The sequence below is a fragment of the Eurosta solidaginis genome, chromosome 3 (assembly GCF_040869045.1).
Source record: "Eurosta solidaginis isolate ZX-2024a chromosome 3, ASM4086904v1, whole genome shotgun sequence".
Lineage (NCBI taxonomy): Eukaryota > Metazoa > Arthropoda > Insecta > Diptera > Tephritidae > Eurosta > Eurosta solidaginis.
Window position 1 is genome coordinate 79856642 of NC_090321.1, and position 16327 is coordinate 79872968.

At 35.4% G+C, this 16327-nt stretch overlaps 1 pseudogene; it reads left to right on the forward strand.

Annotated features, from left to right (window-relative positions):
- The window catches only part of LOC137244057 (chitooligosaccharidolytic beta-N-acetylglucosaminidase-like), a 70902-nt pseudogene extending 58009 nt beyond the window's left edge, over positions 1-12893 (forward strand).
- The last annotated feature ends 3434 nt before the right edge of the window (positions 12894-16327 follow it).

Below are 16327 nucleotides of genomic sequence, written 5' to 3' on the forward strand. Positions count from 1 at the left end.
TACCGATGGGCTTCCATGTCTAACTCTTGATACCGATGAAAGCTGTTCAAGCTTTCCATATCTTGTACTGAAATAGAAGGTGCGATTGCTAAAATATCAGCAAACACATATTTTGGTGCTCGCCATGGCTTGGAAACACTTTCACAACTGATTGTTTACGATGATATGTATACGAGAAGAATACCTTCTCTTGGGTAAAATAGAAATTGAAGATGCACCGTTTTATGAATGGCGTGGCATACTAAATAAATACATCATGACATTTCTTTTCCGTTGAGTCAATAAAACATACTTTGGGTAAGTGGCAATTGTAGAGAAATTTTTGGAAATGTATGACTTTAAAAAAGGAGCTAAACTCATTGCGTGAGTAGCAAGTACTCGTGAAGTTCGATGTGTAAACATACAGGCGTACGACTATGTAGAAACCTAATGTTTTGAAGTGAATAAGAGTCTGCCCAGGGGTAGAAGTTAAACCAAAACGGAGGTAAAATAGGTTTCAGGCCTTTTGAGAAGAACTTCATCGGCTTCTTAGGCGTAACAATACCGATACCGACAAATTATTGCATTTTTCGGTTTTTTATTGATAGAGCATTTCTATCGTTGTGTTTTGGATTTGTTATCAGTTTACCATCGTATTGATTCCTAATTGGCTTGCTATCGGAAAAAACAGCAGAGTAGTCGCTAACTCAGACAAAAAATCAATACATTTTTGCTGACATAATCGATGAATTTTCGTTAATACGTCAATATCAAATTGGTAACACTTCGATAACAAATTTATAAACTTACGCAAACAAATTTATATCCATTAATAATTTGCTGACCAGTTTGGATTTATTTGAATTTTATTAGGCATTGCTGGTCTAGTGTAGTTAGTCCAAGTAAAAACTCGTACTTTTTCTCCAATATTACCCTACGTTTCGCCAAGCTCCTTGACATCCTCAGGGGTATAATATAAAAAAGTATTAAATTAACGTGTAAACATCACACAACATAAAACAACAATACTGACAAAAGTCCCAATGACCATGGTACTGATGGATGTTTTTAGTTTTAAGTGTTTGTTGTTAAGTCGATAACTTTTCTATAATACTCCGGTCAAAAATTGGTAACAATTCGATAACAATATTAAAAAAATAGAATTTACACTTGCCGATACCAAACGGATAACTGTTGAATAGAATACAAATTTATTTAATTCAATATAGTTTAATTTAATTGTATTCAATTAAATTTAACTTAGTTTACTTTGATTTAATATAATTAAAGCAATTTTAATTTAATTTAATATCATTTCATTTCAGCTAATTTTATTCTATTTTACTTACTTTAATTTAATTTTATTTTATTTAATTTAGTTTTATTTCATTTGGTTTATTTTATTTGATAAAATTTTTTATCTTATGTTGTTATTTTGTTTTATTTTATTTTACTTTGTTTTATTTTATTTTATTTAATTTTGTTTTATTTTATCATTTTTTTATTTTTTTAATTTATCTCAATTTATTTTATTTTGCTATACTTAATTTAATTTTATGCAACTTAACTGTTTTATTATTATTTTTCTTTGTTTTCATTTCATTATTTCATATTAATCTAGCCAAATAAGGTTCAAAGATGTTACAACTAATAAAATCATAAAAGAAACCAATTTCAACTTAAACCTAAACACGTGCTTTGTAATTGTAAACATTTTATTTCCAACAAAACAGCAGTGCATTCATCTCTTTAAACAATTGCATGCATACAAATTGTGTATATGCCCAGAGACTTTAATTTATATTGGGAAGAGTTCTCGGAAATTACTTATTAATAGCAAAATTTTCTTTATTTACAACTCTACTGTGGCCGTTATAATACTCGTATTCTTCAATTATAGCGTTCAAAATCAAAATGATTCATTGTTCCTCAGCTTGCATTCTGCTCTTACCTGCCGCCTACATGTATGTATGTGAAATATTCTCTTTGCCGCTTCGCGGTTTACATGTATGTGTGGCTGCTTCTTTGATGTTTACATGTCCATATGTGTGGTTTCTTAAGGGCCCATTACTGATACTTAGCATAGACTTGGCGTAAACTTGGCAACTTACGCCCGGGTTTTCAGTACAAGTTCAACTCATTTCGTCAGTTAAACTACGCTTAAACTTATTCTGCTGTTTACTTGAACTGAAGTTTAAGCTGAGCTTAAGCGGCCGATCTGGCAGGTTTAAACTCTAGTTAACCCATCAGATATTTGCGTTCGTTCGAAATGGAGTCGAATATACCCAACAAGCATTTGGGCTTGAGTACCATTAGAGCTCATGTTGATGACTAGCCATACTTCCAAAATCTCAAGAGTCGTTTCGAAACAGAGGCTTAACTCGTACTCAGCAAAAGAGGGAATTTTTTATAAAACGAAAAATGCTATTACTTAATTTGAAAACATTTAATTGACAACTTGGGTTCCTTAACTGGACTCAAATGTAAAATTCCAAACTGCAGTAATTTCACGAAAATAAAGTAAAATATATATAATTTATTTTTGATTAATTACGCTTCATTACTGCTATCAACCAGATGTTTATTTCTCACAATAAACAGCTGCTGATTTTGGTGGTACCACCTTGGCGATTTTCTTCAACTCCACCTCAACTCGATATCCAGTGTAGGATATCAACTGGAGAAATGTGTTCAATATTCATTTGAGAACTGTACATTTCCCAAAATCTCCCGAAAATTGGATAATAATTGGAAAATATTTATGACGTTGGAGATCAACTCGAAAACTCTTAATTTTACAAAATTTCTCAAAGGTTGGTATTGATTCGAGAATGAAGTTGAATATCAACTCGAGAACTATCTGGTTTAAAAATAAATAACGATGTTGATATCACCTCCTGAACTAGATATATATTTCGCTGGAGAATTTTTTTTCTATGTTTGTTGGGTAAACAAAATTCAGCTGTTGCCGTATCTACAAATTATCTAGATAATAAAAAAACCAATGTTGGCGCACAAGAAAGTCAACCCCAAAGGCGGCCTTAAACTGTGACTGAGAAACTGCTGAGTAGTTTAACTGGAGTTTAAATTTGACTAGAGTTTAAGCAAACTTAGTTTAAGCTTAGCTTAACCAACTACTGAAAAACCGGGCCTTAGCTACGATTATACTCCACTTAGCGCATACAATCTGGAATCATAATCAGCTGTCATTTTATTGTGAAATATATGCTACAAAAAGTGGCGGTTTTTAAACAAAGTTAATTTTGAGTACTACAATAAATTTATGAGTGTAAAAATTAATAAATAAAATAAGAATAAATGTCAATTTGTATGACAAAATGTCAAAATGAAATGGAAAAAAAACAAATGGTATCTCAAAATGTAAACGTCACTTAGAACTGACATAGAAAATCAGAATTCAACAGACTTCTAAGTCAAGTTAAGTATTGCTAAGTTTTGAGTAATCACTAACATGCAATGTTCATTTAAAAGAACTGTAAGTGACAGTTCTCAAGTCAAGTCATGTCTATGCTAAGTATGAACAAGTAAGAACGGGACTGTCTTCGGCTGTGCCGAAGACTTCATACCTTTCATGAATGGGGCTGGACAATAATCTTATCCCGTTCGTAATCTCCGAATAATCGCATGTATAAGATAAGAAATATATAGTGAACAGATCTACATACCTTCACCATTTTTAAGATAAATATAAAATAAAAAACGGGTAGGTACTTTGTGTGAGGATGCAAAGTTTCAGGTTTTTTGTGGTCTGCGTGTAAAAACTATGACTACGAATCACGTATTTCAAAAATATATGACGAAAACGTAACTATTTGATGAAATTTGATGAATTTTGAAGATTCTAGCCGTAAAAAAGGGGTCAAAATGACAGTTTATATGAAGTATATAATATATATACGACCGATCTCTATGATTTTTTCAGACAACAATATATGCTATATACGTAAGCATTTTGTGAAATTTGAAGCTTCTAACTGTTAAAACGGGGCAGAAATTGCGCAAAGTTTCTTATCTGAACAATCGGTTGTATGAGATATATACTATGTGTACCACCGATCTCAATGATTTTTTCAGACATCAATATATGCTATACACGTAAGCAGTTGGTGAAATTTGAAGCTTCTAGCTGTTAAAATGGGGCCGAAATCGTAAAAAAAATATTTATATACTATATATATATACTATATATACCATCATATATATATTATATATATCACCAATCTCTATGATTTTTTGACACAACAATACATACTATATACGTAAGCAATCGGTGAAATTTGAAGCTTATAACTGTTAAAATGGGGAAGAAATTGCGCAAAGTTTCTTATCTGAACAATCGGTTGTATGGGATATATACTATATATACCACCGGTATCTATGATTTTCTCAGACAACAATATATGCTATACACGTAAGCATTTGGTGAAATTTGAACATATCTAAACGATTTTAAGATAAATATAAAATAAAAAATAGGTAGGTAATCTGTGTGAGGATGCAAAGCTTCACGTTTTTTGTGGTCTGCATGTAAAAACTATGGCTACGAATCACGTATTTCAAAAATATATGACGTAAACGTAATTATTTGATGAAATTTGATGAATCTTGAAGCTTCTAGCCGTAAAAAAGGGGTCAATATGACAGTTTATATGAAGTATATAATATATATACGACCGATCTCTATGATTTTTTCAGACAACAATATATGCTATATACGAAAGCATTTTGTGAAATTTGAAGCTTCTAACTGTTAAAACGGGGCAGAAATTGCGCAAAGTTTCTTATCTGAACAATCGGTTGTATGAGATATATACTATGTATATCACCGATCTCAATGATTTTTTCAGACATCAATATATGCTATACACGTAAGCAGTTGGTAAAATTTGAAGCTTCTAGCTGTTAAAATGGGGTAGAAATTGCGAAAAGTTTCTTATCTGAACAATCGGTTGTATGAGATATATACTATATATAGAACCGATCTCTATGATTTTTTCAGACAACAATATATGCTATATACGTAAGCAATCAGTGAAATTTGAAGCTTATAGCTGTTAAAATGGGGTAGAAATTGCGAAAAGTTTCTTATCTGAACAATCGGTTGTATGAGATATATACTATATATACAACCGATCTCTATGATTTTTTCAGACAACAATATATGCTATATACGTAAGCAATCGGTGAAATTTGAAGCTTATAGCTGTTAAAATGGGGTAGAAATTGCGAAAAGTTTCTTATCTGAACAATCGGTTGTATGAGATATACTATATATACAACCGATCTCTATGATTTTTTCAGACAACAGTATATGCTATATAAGTAAATATTCGGTGAAATTTGAAGCTTCTAGCTGTTAAAATGGGGCTAAAATTTGCGAAAATATATATATATATACTATATATATATACTATATATACCACCATATATATACTATATATACCACCGATCTTTATGATTTTTTCAGGCAACAATATATGCTATATACGTAAGCATTCGCTGAAATTTGAAGCCTCTAGCTCTTAAAATAGGGCAGTAATTACGAAAAGTTCCTTATCTGAACAATCGGTTGTGGGGGATATATACTATATATACGACCGATCTCATAAATTTTTTCAGGCAACAATATGTTCAATATACGAAAGTATATGGTGAAGTTTGAAGCTTCAATCTGTTAAATTGGGTAAGATATTACAAAAATCCTCTTTTTCTGAAAAATCGGTTGTATGGAGGATATATGCTATAGTGGTCCGATCCGGTCGGTTCCGACAAATGTCTAATCGGACACCCAAATACACCTGCTCACCAAATTTTATCAAGATATCTCAAAAATTGAGGGACTAGTTTGCATACAAACAGACAGACGGACAGACGGACAGACGGACATGGCTAAAACAACTCAGCTCTTCAACCTGATTATTTCGGTATACTTAATGGTGGGTCTATCTATTTTCCTTTAAGGACTTACAATTTTCGGTTTCGTGACGAAATTAATATACCATTTCATTTTCATGAAAGGTATAATAATTGGCCCTTTACTTTGCTGTTGTTGTACATTCCCTGCAAAAAATGCGATTAGTCTAGGATAGTCCAGAATGAGTCGCAAAGGAGTAAGCGACTAATGCCAGTTTTGATCTCTTTGTATGTGTTGAACTGTTCCCATTTTGTGTGAGCATGTCCTATGAAGAGACTAATTGTACCCATTTATACCGAACGGGAACGATAGGACCAATTCCCTTTGTACCCATATGGGAACGAATGAAGACTAATCTCTTTTCTCATCAAAAATTGTTAGTTTTGTATGGAACGAGGTTATGTAGAGTTTAAATGCAATAATAAAACTTGCAAAAATTGTAAAATATGTAAAAAAATTATTAAGTCGCCAACTCATTCCAAGAGATATGGGTCGACGATAATGGAACATATGGTCCAAGTAATTTAGGTTCAGTATAGGGCTCCACAGTTTTCTTAAATACTTCTAATCAATCACATATACTATTTTTTATATTTATTTAACTTAATTTGTTACCGCTTTTTTATGTTTCTTAAAACGGGCTACACATATTTCAACCTGACTAATCCCAAAAATACCCAAAAGGAACTAGAGGTGATAATTATCCCTCAATGTAGACAAAATAGATCAATCGGAGATCGCTCTCTTTAGGGATTAGTCGCACTATTTTTTGCAGGGCTTGTTTACCAACAGCGCAGTGACGCATCGAAATTGTTAACATTCACAAAATGTAGGCAACCTGCTGTGCTATATCGCTCATATCAATTCTTCCCCAACGTGTTCTCACATTACGTTACAGTGTAGTGAGTACACTTCCGCTCCCATTCTTTATTACTACATACACATTCTCTTGCCCCCCATAAAGTACATATACCAATATTACACACTACACCTGCATTTAAATTGTACATGGCGATATATAGCATATCATTTACAAAGACTCCGCTTACATTCATCATTCCACCATACCGTTAGCAAAAATGTTCACACATGAGATATTTATACAACTAAATATTTGTTTGTTTAGCTATATTAAAATTGTTTCTCGACACTCAAACTTTCATCGAAATCATAATAACTATTTAGGGAAGCCAATGGGCCTTTATTCACTGCATTATCTTCCTATTTGTATATAGTTCATGCAGTTCGCTTTTAAATTTCCTTCGATTTACGCTGTTGTAGTAACGGGTAGAATCATTAATCTTCCAAAAAGCATTTCTCTCGACGACCCTAAGAGTCTTCTTTCAATACAGTCCATGGTTCTGAGCCGTGTATCCAGATACATATTGTAGCGAATTTACTGCAATTCCGCTTATTTGCAACCTTCTACTTACGTTCGAATCACTAAACTGTTGAATAAATAACTCCACTATTCAATAATGCAAAATGACCTTTATTAAAGTACACAATAACACTTATACTTCTCAACTGATAGCTTGCTTAAAGCAAACTGAATACTGATTCTCAGCTTTACCTCCATTTATACTACTCTGAGATTTCTCGTTCGCATACTTCTAGGCGCTTCTATTTCAAGAATTTACTAGCAACTATAAAATTACCAGCTATAACATAACTACAGATGCACGTTATAGCTTCTTATATGCGCGTGTATATGTGAGTGATGCCTCCACAGCTAATTGCCTACTTTTGGGAGCATCTCATATATGCATGTGTTTGTGCATCTCTCTCCGCTGCGTGTACGTACATATGTGTAGACATAATGATTGATTCGTTTATGTAGATACAAGTGACTGCCTGCTTTATTTTTGTTGTGGCTTCATTTACTTAGCATCAGACTAGTGATGTGAGTATCACTTAGTGTCACTAATATTCGTCACAGTATGATGAGGGACGTGTAGATTACTTTCGTACATCGACGAAGATTTTCACTTCTGAATTGTCTAGTCAGTCTAAAGCCGTAGTTGCTAGATAAATTATCCGTCAATTTCAAAGCCTTATTTGTGTTCGTTGTTAATTGTAGTTCCCAAATAGATCAAGTTCTTTAAAGTTTCAAAGTCATATATGTCAACAGTGATGGAGTTGGTAAAGTCCGAATGCGCTGGGTCTTTCTTAAGAAAAAGCAATATAACGACTCACCTCGCATGGAGCCTCGATTGTTTATGAATTACTCGCAGAACGTAATTTGGCATATTATTATGTGTTTTTTAGGGCGGTTAATTTAGGCACGGCAGCATACAGGAGAACCTTTTTACGCTGTTAGAAGGTGCTTCGAAGTCGACAAAAAGATGGGTCCTGTCAGTTTACCATGGGGTCTTCTTAAGGCTTTCTCCTATCTGGTGGACACAAGACTTACCAGCCTCAGAGGTATTGGGTCCACATTACCGTTGAAAGGGTGATTCTTTTGGATGGCGCTGTGTACCTCTGTTGCTCTTGTTTGTTTTGTGTTGACAGTGGAGCTCAGTGGCCCTGGTAATAATAAGCACAACATAATTTTGATCTTGACAACGGGAGGTGGTGAATTCGGCTGGTCCCTCTAGTTAGAGAAGTATGAGTAGGAGGTTAGATGCAAGGGCTAAAGTCAATCGGAAATTTCCTACGACTCTGTTATCGATTCACTCCAAAATTTTCCTCTTCCAATACCATCATAAAAAATATAAATACTTGGCGCGATTCAGCTCGATTGACATTTACTCCAATTGGCCACCGTGCTCCCTTTTTAAATTTTTTCCTACAAATTGGCGGAACTTTTTTCAAAATTTTTGGCTTTGCTTTGCCCTGGACTTGAACACATGACCTTCGGTGTGGTAGGCGTACGCTACCATGACACCACAGTGGTAGCGGTTATGGTGAGCGTAAAAATCGTCGAAGATCATACGATTACAGACGATAGGAGTAAACCGCTACCTAGTTTATGATTTAGAAGTCGATATTGGATAATTATACCTTGACGTTCTAAGGTACTCTACCTTCGGCAGATGTTGCAGCCAATCAAGGGTATGATGGCTGATAACAGCAAGACCGCCTCCCTATCGATCTTTTCCACAGAACTTATCGTCATCGAAAGTCCGGAGATCTTATCTGGCGGTTAGATGTGTTTTTTTACAAGTAGACAGTAGTCAGTCTAACGTGCAAGCGAACAATTCTCTAATCGTTAGAGTCTAACGCTAGAGACTTTGTTTGCTGCGGTACGTTGTAGGAGGTGATGGACTTCATATCTGACCCTTTCATGTTATTGTTGCGGGCTTAGCCATATCTTTTGTTGGAATGGTTTTTAGGTGGAGTCTTCCAAGCCCTGCTACGGGATTGAAAACATATTGGCAAATTTAGATAGGAAGCACTTGCTCCAAGGCAAAATCTTTCTTGAAAACAACAGTGATCTTTGAATCGGAGAATGCTGGATTGGGGCCGTACAAGCTTCCTATCTTGGTTAGTGAATCTTGTGCTTAGGTTTCTCACTTTTTCGTAGTGCACGAAGAAATACGCTGGCGTTAATCGGTTTTTTGTGTGGAACGACCAGTCTACTGTTAACTTACTAGTACAATTCCACGCCATTACCTACCCTAGTAAATAATTGCATAGGCGACTCTAAAAACGTAAGCGCCAACCATTATTGCGGAAAGAACTCTTTATTATGGTATAGATCACAGTTTTTTGGTTCTGTGAATTATACACGATGAAAGATGCGTGTTTCTATGCGTTTTTATTTGCCTTCATAAACAATTGTTATTGGCGCTTACAACATTTTTCGTGCCGCCCGTTCAATTCTTCCATATGTAATCAAGTTCAATTAAACTACTTATTAATTTTATACGCTAATAAAAACACTTTTTTTCGTATTTTCTAGATGCCTTAGCTATGGTTAAACTCAACACATTCCACTGGCACATCACAGATGCTCAAAGTTTTCCACTTGAACTTAAATCCCACCCCGAGTTTCATAGGCTTGGTGCATATTCTCCCAGTCAAGTTTATACACAGAAACAAATTTCAGAAATTGTTCAATATGGGTTAATACGAGGGATACGAGTAATGCCAGAATTTGATGCTCCCGCTCATTTTGGCGAAGGTTGGCAGCATAGCAATTTGGTTGTTGCTTGCAATTATCCACCATCTGGACAACTTGATCCTACTGTGAATGAATTGTATTCAACGTTAAAAGATATTTTTGGTGAAATAATTGGTGTGTTTAAACCAGATATCTTCCATATAGGAGGCGATGGGGTGGTACCTAGTTGTTGGAATAAAAGTGAACGTATACAAAATTGGATGCTTTCACAGGGTTGGGGTTTGCAAAGGACAGACTTCTATCGACTTTGGGTGAATATCTAAAAAAAGCAGTCGAGAGAGTAGATAAAGTAACAAATAACAGCACGCTTCAACTTATATTTTGGACAAGCACCCTGACGCAAGAACCTTACATTGATCAATATATGGATAATTCGAGATATATAATACAAATTTGGACTGCTAGCACCAGTCCTGAAATTAAAGTCATCGTAGATCGAGACTTTCGTGTCATCATTTCAAATAGTGATGGTCTTTATTTGGATTGTGGTGGGCCGAGTTGGGTTGGCAGTGGTAATAATTGGTGCTCACCATTTATTGGTTGGCAGAAAGTTTACGATAATAATTTGGATACAATAGCTGGCACAAATAAATCTTTAGTTTTGGGTGCTGAGGCAGTAATTTGGTCGGAACAAATCGACGTATTAACCCTGGACTATCGGCTATGGCCACGTTCTAGCGCATTTTCGGAACGTATGTGGTCGAACCCCGATCAAGGCTTTCGCGGAGCTGAAGCTCGTATATTGTATCATCGGGAACGATTAGTTGCTAAGGGAATAAGGGCAGAGGCTCTACAACCGGAATATTGTGTGCAAAATGAGAAAGTATGTCCCCGCAACTAAATATATCTACAAACCATTATTTTGGGCATTGTCATTGATATTTTATAAACGGTTTCGGTACGTACATATGTATGTAATAAATTAATAAATTTATGAACTATTAAAATTCACACATTTTGCTTAAATGAAGCGTTGCACCTATGGATACAATTTTTATACCCAGCTGTGAATATATCACAAAGTATGTTAGATTAAAAAGTTTTCCTCACATCAAGCAGAAGGATCTCACTTAGGCCAGCTGGTCCATTAAGATACCACTAATTCTTGTCACTCCCACTCCCCCTCCCTATCCCTCTTCCACATTACTCCGAATCCTACTCCCTCTTCCTCAACGTCTTTCACCCCAATCAAATATGGAATCTCTATACCAAATACTGAGTACCTGTTTCACCTGATAGGCCGATTTCCTTATGGGCTTAAGATTCACAATTTCGACCGGGAAGGGGGAAGTGAACCAGGGACGGTCCTATTCCAAATAATCTTATTTATGGTGCGGTCCGCCTAAAATTCGATACGAGGGTACCCCTTTGACAAAGATGATATTTGACAAACTCTAAATTTCGGAAGTGGACCAGGAGCCGACCTTTTCTAAACAAATAGTATATTTTGCGATTTGCTTGAAATTTGGTGCTGGGACCGATCTATTTTCATTACAAAGTGAACTAGGGGCCAACCTAAGATTAAAGAAAGTAGCAGTAGAAGAGAGAAATATCGAGAATGCGAAAGGGAGAGATATGGAGGAGAGACAGGGGTCATAAAGAATTTTACGCGTCCAACGCTTTTATTTATTTTTCTGATCAACGCCCTAGATTTATGGGGAGTGTGATGACTAGTACCTAAGATCTAGCTAATTATTTTCTATCTTTTAGTATTATTACTACTTAAAAGTATTGCTTTCAATAAAACCGTTTAACTTAAAATTTTTTAAATTTATTTTATTTGAATATCTCAATTCTTGCGGCACATAGCGTGATTTTTTTTTACTAAAGCGGTTTCTATTTCTGTATGTCAAATATGTTTTCCAAATATGAGCCAAATTGGACCCCAATACGATTTTTTAATATCTCGACCATTGCGGCACCTAGCGGCGATTTTTTTTCATAGGTCGCTTTCTATTCATGTACATATGTATTATGTATTCCAAATATGTGCCAATTCAATTCACAAATACGATTTTTTTAAGTATTTCGATCCATTCTGTAGTGGGAGTGGGGCTACATGAAGGCAAACCAATTTTGGGGCAGAAAAAGGCTGCGGGTTACTCTAGTCTGCATATAAATATGCAAGTTGAACATTTCGGTCTCGTTTTACAGTATTATAATTTTAAGGTATAAATAACTGTATATGTATCGACGAATGCTCTTTTAAAGCAGAAGTGCAGGCCTTGAAAAAAATAATAAAAAAATTAAATTTAGCGCTTAAACATTAAATTCGACGATAAAGGACTATGAGATGAGAAGAAATGCGCGGCAGCTTTCTGGCGGCAATACGTAATGCATTCCTCGACCGAAAAATCCAGACGCCACAACTACCATATAGACTACAGTTCTTTTTTGTAAACATTTGCTAAAGTCTTTGTTACAATGTTAAAGGATTTGTCCAGTGGTGATCTTATTGCCTCGTTACAAGATCGGGAAATTGTTCTAAACATAATTGCCAGTGTAGGTACATGTTAAAGGAACCACTTAATATGCCTAAGCCTAAACTGTCATATTCTTAGTTTAAGCGAGCCATAATTTCCCAACATCACCATTCTCTCAGCTTTAAAGCTTAAAACAGACAAGGTTTATGTTCTAGCCCATATCTCTGCTAAAACCTATAAAATATCAACTAACCAAATCAGTGCTTAGTAAGACTTAATTATTTTCATTGCCGTCGATGGACGTTGCTTTTATTTTCAGCTAAATTTGCTATCCGAATTATTGAAGTCAACTTTTCACATTATCACATTAAATTACATAGAGCCCATAAAAGCGATGCAAGCAAATGCAGGACACACATTCATATGTACATATATAGCTCAACAACAAAATGCATTGTTGTAAAATTCCATGACGTGCCATTTATTTAAGGATAAATATACCGAGGAAGCCAACAAAACTCGACAATACTAGAATGTATGTGCTTGTGAAACCGCAGCCTTTGTGAAGCAGCAGAGATTTCATTGTTGAAAAAATAGTCGGCTACGAGACGGGAGGTAGGTATGCGGCTAGCGGTTGTTCGTTGTATTGGATTTCGGGATGAAAAATTTGAAACTGTCCAGCATTGTTCAATGGAGCTCTATTCATGAGGCACAAAATATTTGTGTATTTCACGCCAAAGCTTTTTAATCAATGCGTAAGTGAGTATGTGTGTAGTGCGTATATACGACAATGCTCATAGCAATTGCCATTTCGGTCAATTCAAACCAAAAGTGGTCCTTCTCGTTTGATTTTGGTATTCTGGTTTTGTTAGTTTTTTGGAAGCGTGGAAGGGTTTGATGAAAAAATCGCGTCTAGTTAGTGATAAGAAAAGGATATATATTTGTATAACCTTCATGAAGACGAAATTGTATATTAAGTTTGGTCCGATTCTAGTGAATTGTTAGTTTTTGAAGAAGAAAGATAGATCCACCAATAAGTGAACAGAAATGATCAGGATGAAGAGCTGAGTTGATTAAGCTCTATATATATCTGTTTGAACGCAATGAAATTTGGTGAACGGAAAAATTTTGATGTCCCATTAATCATTTGTTGGAACCTATGGCATCGGACCACTATTGCGCCATCGTCCATAAATCCAATTCTTCACATCAAACGGTTTTTGGCATTTTTCACCCTTTTTAACAGAACCAACTTCAAACGAGATGCTTTGGTATAAACCACACAAAGTTGTTTTAAAAAGCCATGAAGATCGGTGATATGTCTTAATCTTCGATATATGTATATAAGGAAGGATGTATGTATGTATGTTTGTATGCTGTTGGACTTCGAAACCACTCCGTCAAATTTGCAGGATGGCTTTACAGAGTTTTCCTATGAAGCCTTTTTCCGGAAAGTGGATTAGTGACCGATCTATAAGACCAAATTCCATTCACGATTTATTTGCCTAGAATAGTATTCACGACACTTTTTTTTTGTGGAAATTGACCAAGAACCGACTGGGACTAGAATTGAAACTGGGACCAGGACTGGGACTTGAATTTGGGCTTCGGCTGGGAGTAGGAAGTTAGAAATGGAGAAAAAAAACTAGAGAGAAGATAAAAGAGGGAAGAAGAAAGAGACTGAAAAAGAGATGGCGATAGACAAAGTTAGAGATAGGGATAGATGGAGAAGTGGGGGAAGAGACGGAGAGGGAGAAAGGTAGGAGGAGGAATGAATAAAAATATAAGGAAAAGAGGGGGAGAAAGGGAGGGAGATTAAGAGCTAAAAACCTGATGTATATTGGAACAATTTTCCGTCATCCCTTGTAAAATCTGATTGCGCGACAAACCGGTTTCGGCGTTGTGCCATCATCAGTGTCGAACGAACCGGTTTGTCTCGAAACCAGATTTGACAAGGGATGACGGAAAATCGTTCCAATATATGTACAGCATTTATCCACCCTGTCGGAAAATCAACAAAACATATTAAGTCAACTAAAAACTTCTTAAAACTTATGCAGACACACAAAGTAAAGGCAGAACAACGTCTGTCGGGTCTGCTTGTATACATATATATGTATATCTCGTTCTAAATGACTGAACTGATGTTAATGTCATTTTGTGTGTGTGCGCAAGGGGATTTGAGGATGCTCTAAATTCACAATCCGATCCGCCTTCTTTTTAATCTTTCCGGCAAGGGAACCAGGGGCCGACCGTTTCTAAAAACAAAGCTAATTTAAGATTTCTCAGTGGTTGGCCTATTCCAAAAAATTTTATTTACGGTACGAGTTGCATGAAATTTGGTACAGGGGTTCCTCTTTGGAAAACTTTGTTTCTTGCATATAGACCATGGATAACATAATTAATCCCAAATATCTTATCAATGGTGCGATTTGCCTTAAATTCGACTTGCTTATTATTTGAGGAATATTTGCTATCTCCTTTATAATGCAATTTGCGTAGCGGATTAAAGAGAAGGGGAGAGAAGAAAAAAGACAAAGCTTGAAGGAGATGGAAGAAAGTGGGAGTAGGAAAGTGAAATAAGAATGAAGAAAATGCGAGGGGAGATAGGAAGGAGATGAAACAATAGAAAGGAAGGAGATGAAGAAAAATATAGAGAAGTTGGGGAGAGGAAAAAAAGTGGAAGACAGAAAGGAATGAAATGAATACAAGTAAATGGGGAGGGTAGTAGAGCAAAGAAAGTGTAAGTGGAAGAGTGAAAAATCGAGATTATGAAATGAGGAAGATACGGAGAAGAGACAGGAATCAAACATGAAGAGGAACATAAAAAGTTTTTTTGGAAATCCTACAATATGGAAAATGGCTCTGTTTACTTGGAGAGTCAATTATCTATCTATATCTTATATATCGCCCGTTTATTCATTATCCACATAACCACGATTTTTGATAAAATCGATTTTTTTTGTGAAAACTCTCATAATGCATCGATAAAGCAGAGTCAGTTTGGCAAAATAATATTACCTTCATAGTTTTAAGCTGCTCCAATTACCATGCATGTACTCGTACATATTGTGTGTGTGCAATACGCAAGTTGTTCAGTTAGTTTTCTCCTTCTTCCGAAAATGCCCCAATAGGAGATATGCGGTTAACCAATAAACAGGACGATATAAAAATGAATGCGATTTGAAAAGTTGAACATACGTCAGTTTTGTTTAGTTTCGTAGTGGTTTAAACAAAGCTATTGGAATCGGCCAGGAGATGCAGGTATTCGATATTTGGTATAGAGATTACGCATATGAGGAAATTAAGGTCAGAATGGAATTGCGAATAGGAGTAGAGGTGGAGTAGGAAAGATAGCGGCATTGAAATCGGAAGTGGGAGTGGGAACGGTAGTAGGAGTGGGAGTGGGAGCATCGTCATAACTCCCTCACATCGTTAGCTAGGGCCGTGAAGGGGTTTTAATTCATATATTTATATATATTTAAAAATTGATTTATTTTAAGACAGAGTAAAAGAAAAACTTATAAACACATCCGTAAAAAATAAAAAAATAAATACAAGGCGCGATAGCCTTCAAAGAGATTTTAGGGCGAGCCTCTCTTCCAAATTGCGCTGCGTCCCTTTAAATTTTTCCTACAAATTGGCGGGACGTGACCTTCGTGTGTTACGCCGACTCCGAACTGCATCAGATAAGTTTTCACTGGGAAGGTTTTCATGGCCTTAAAAAAGGAATACAAAAAACAGACAAGGTTTAATTAAAATAGGGAGTATATAACTTTCATAGGTTTCAACGAGTGATGCTGTTTTTACCGAACTTTGTTTTTTGTATATCGTTTTTACGTATAAGTTTGTAATTTATTTTTT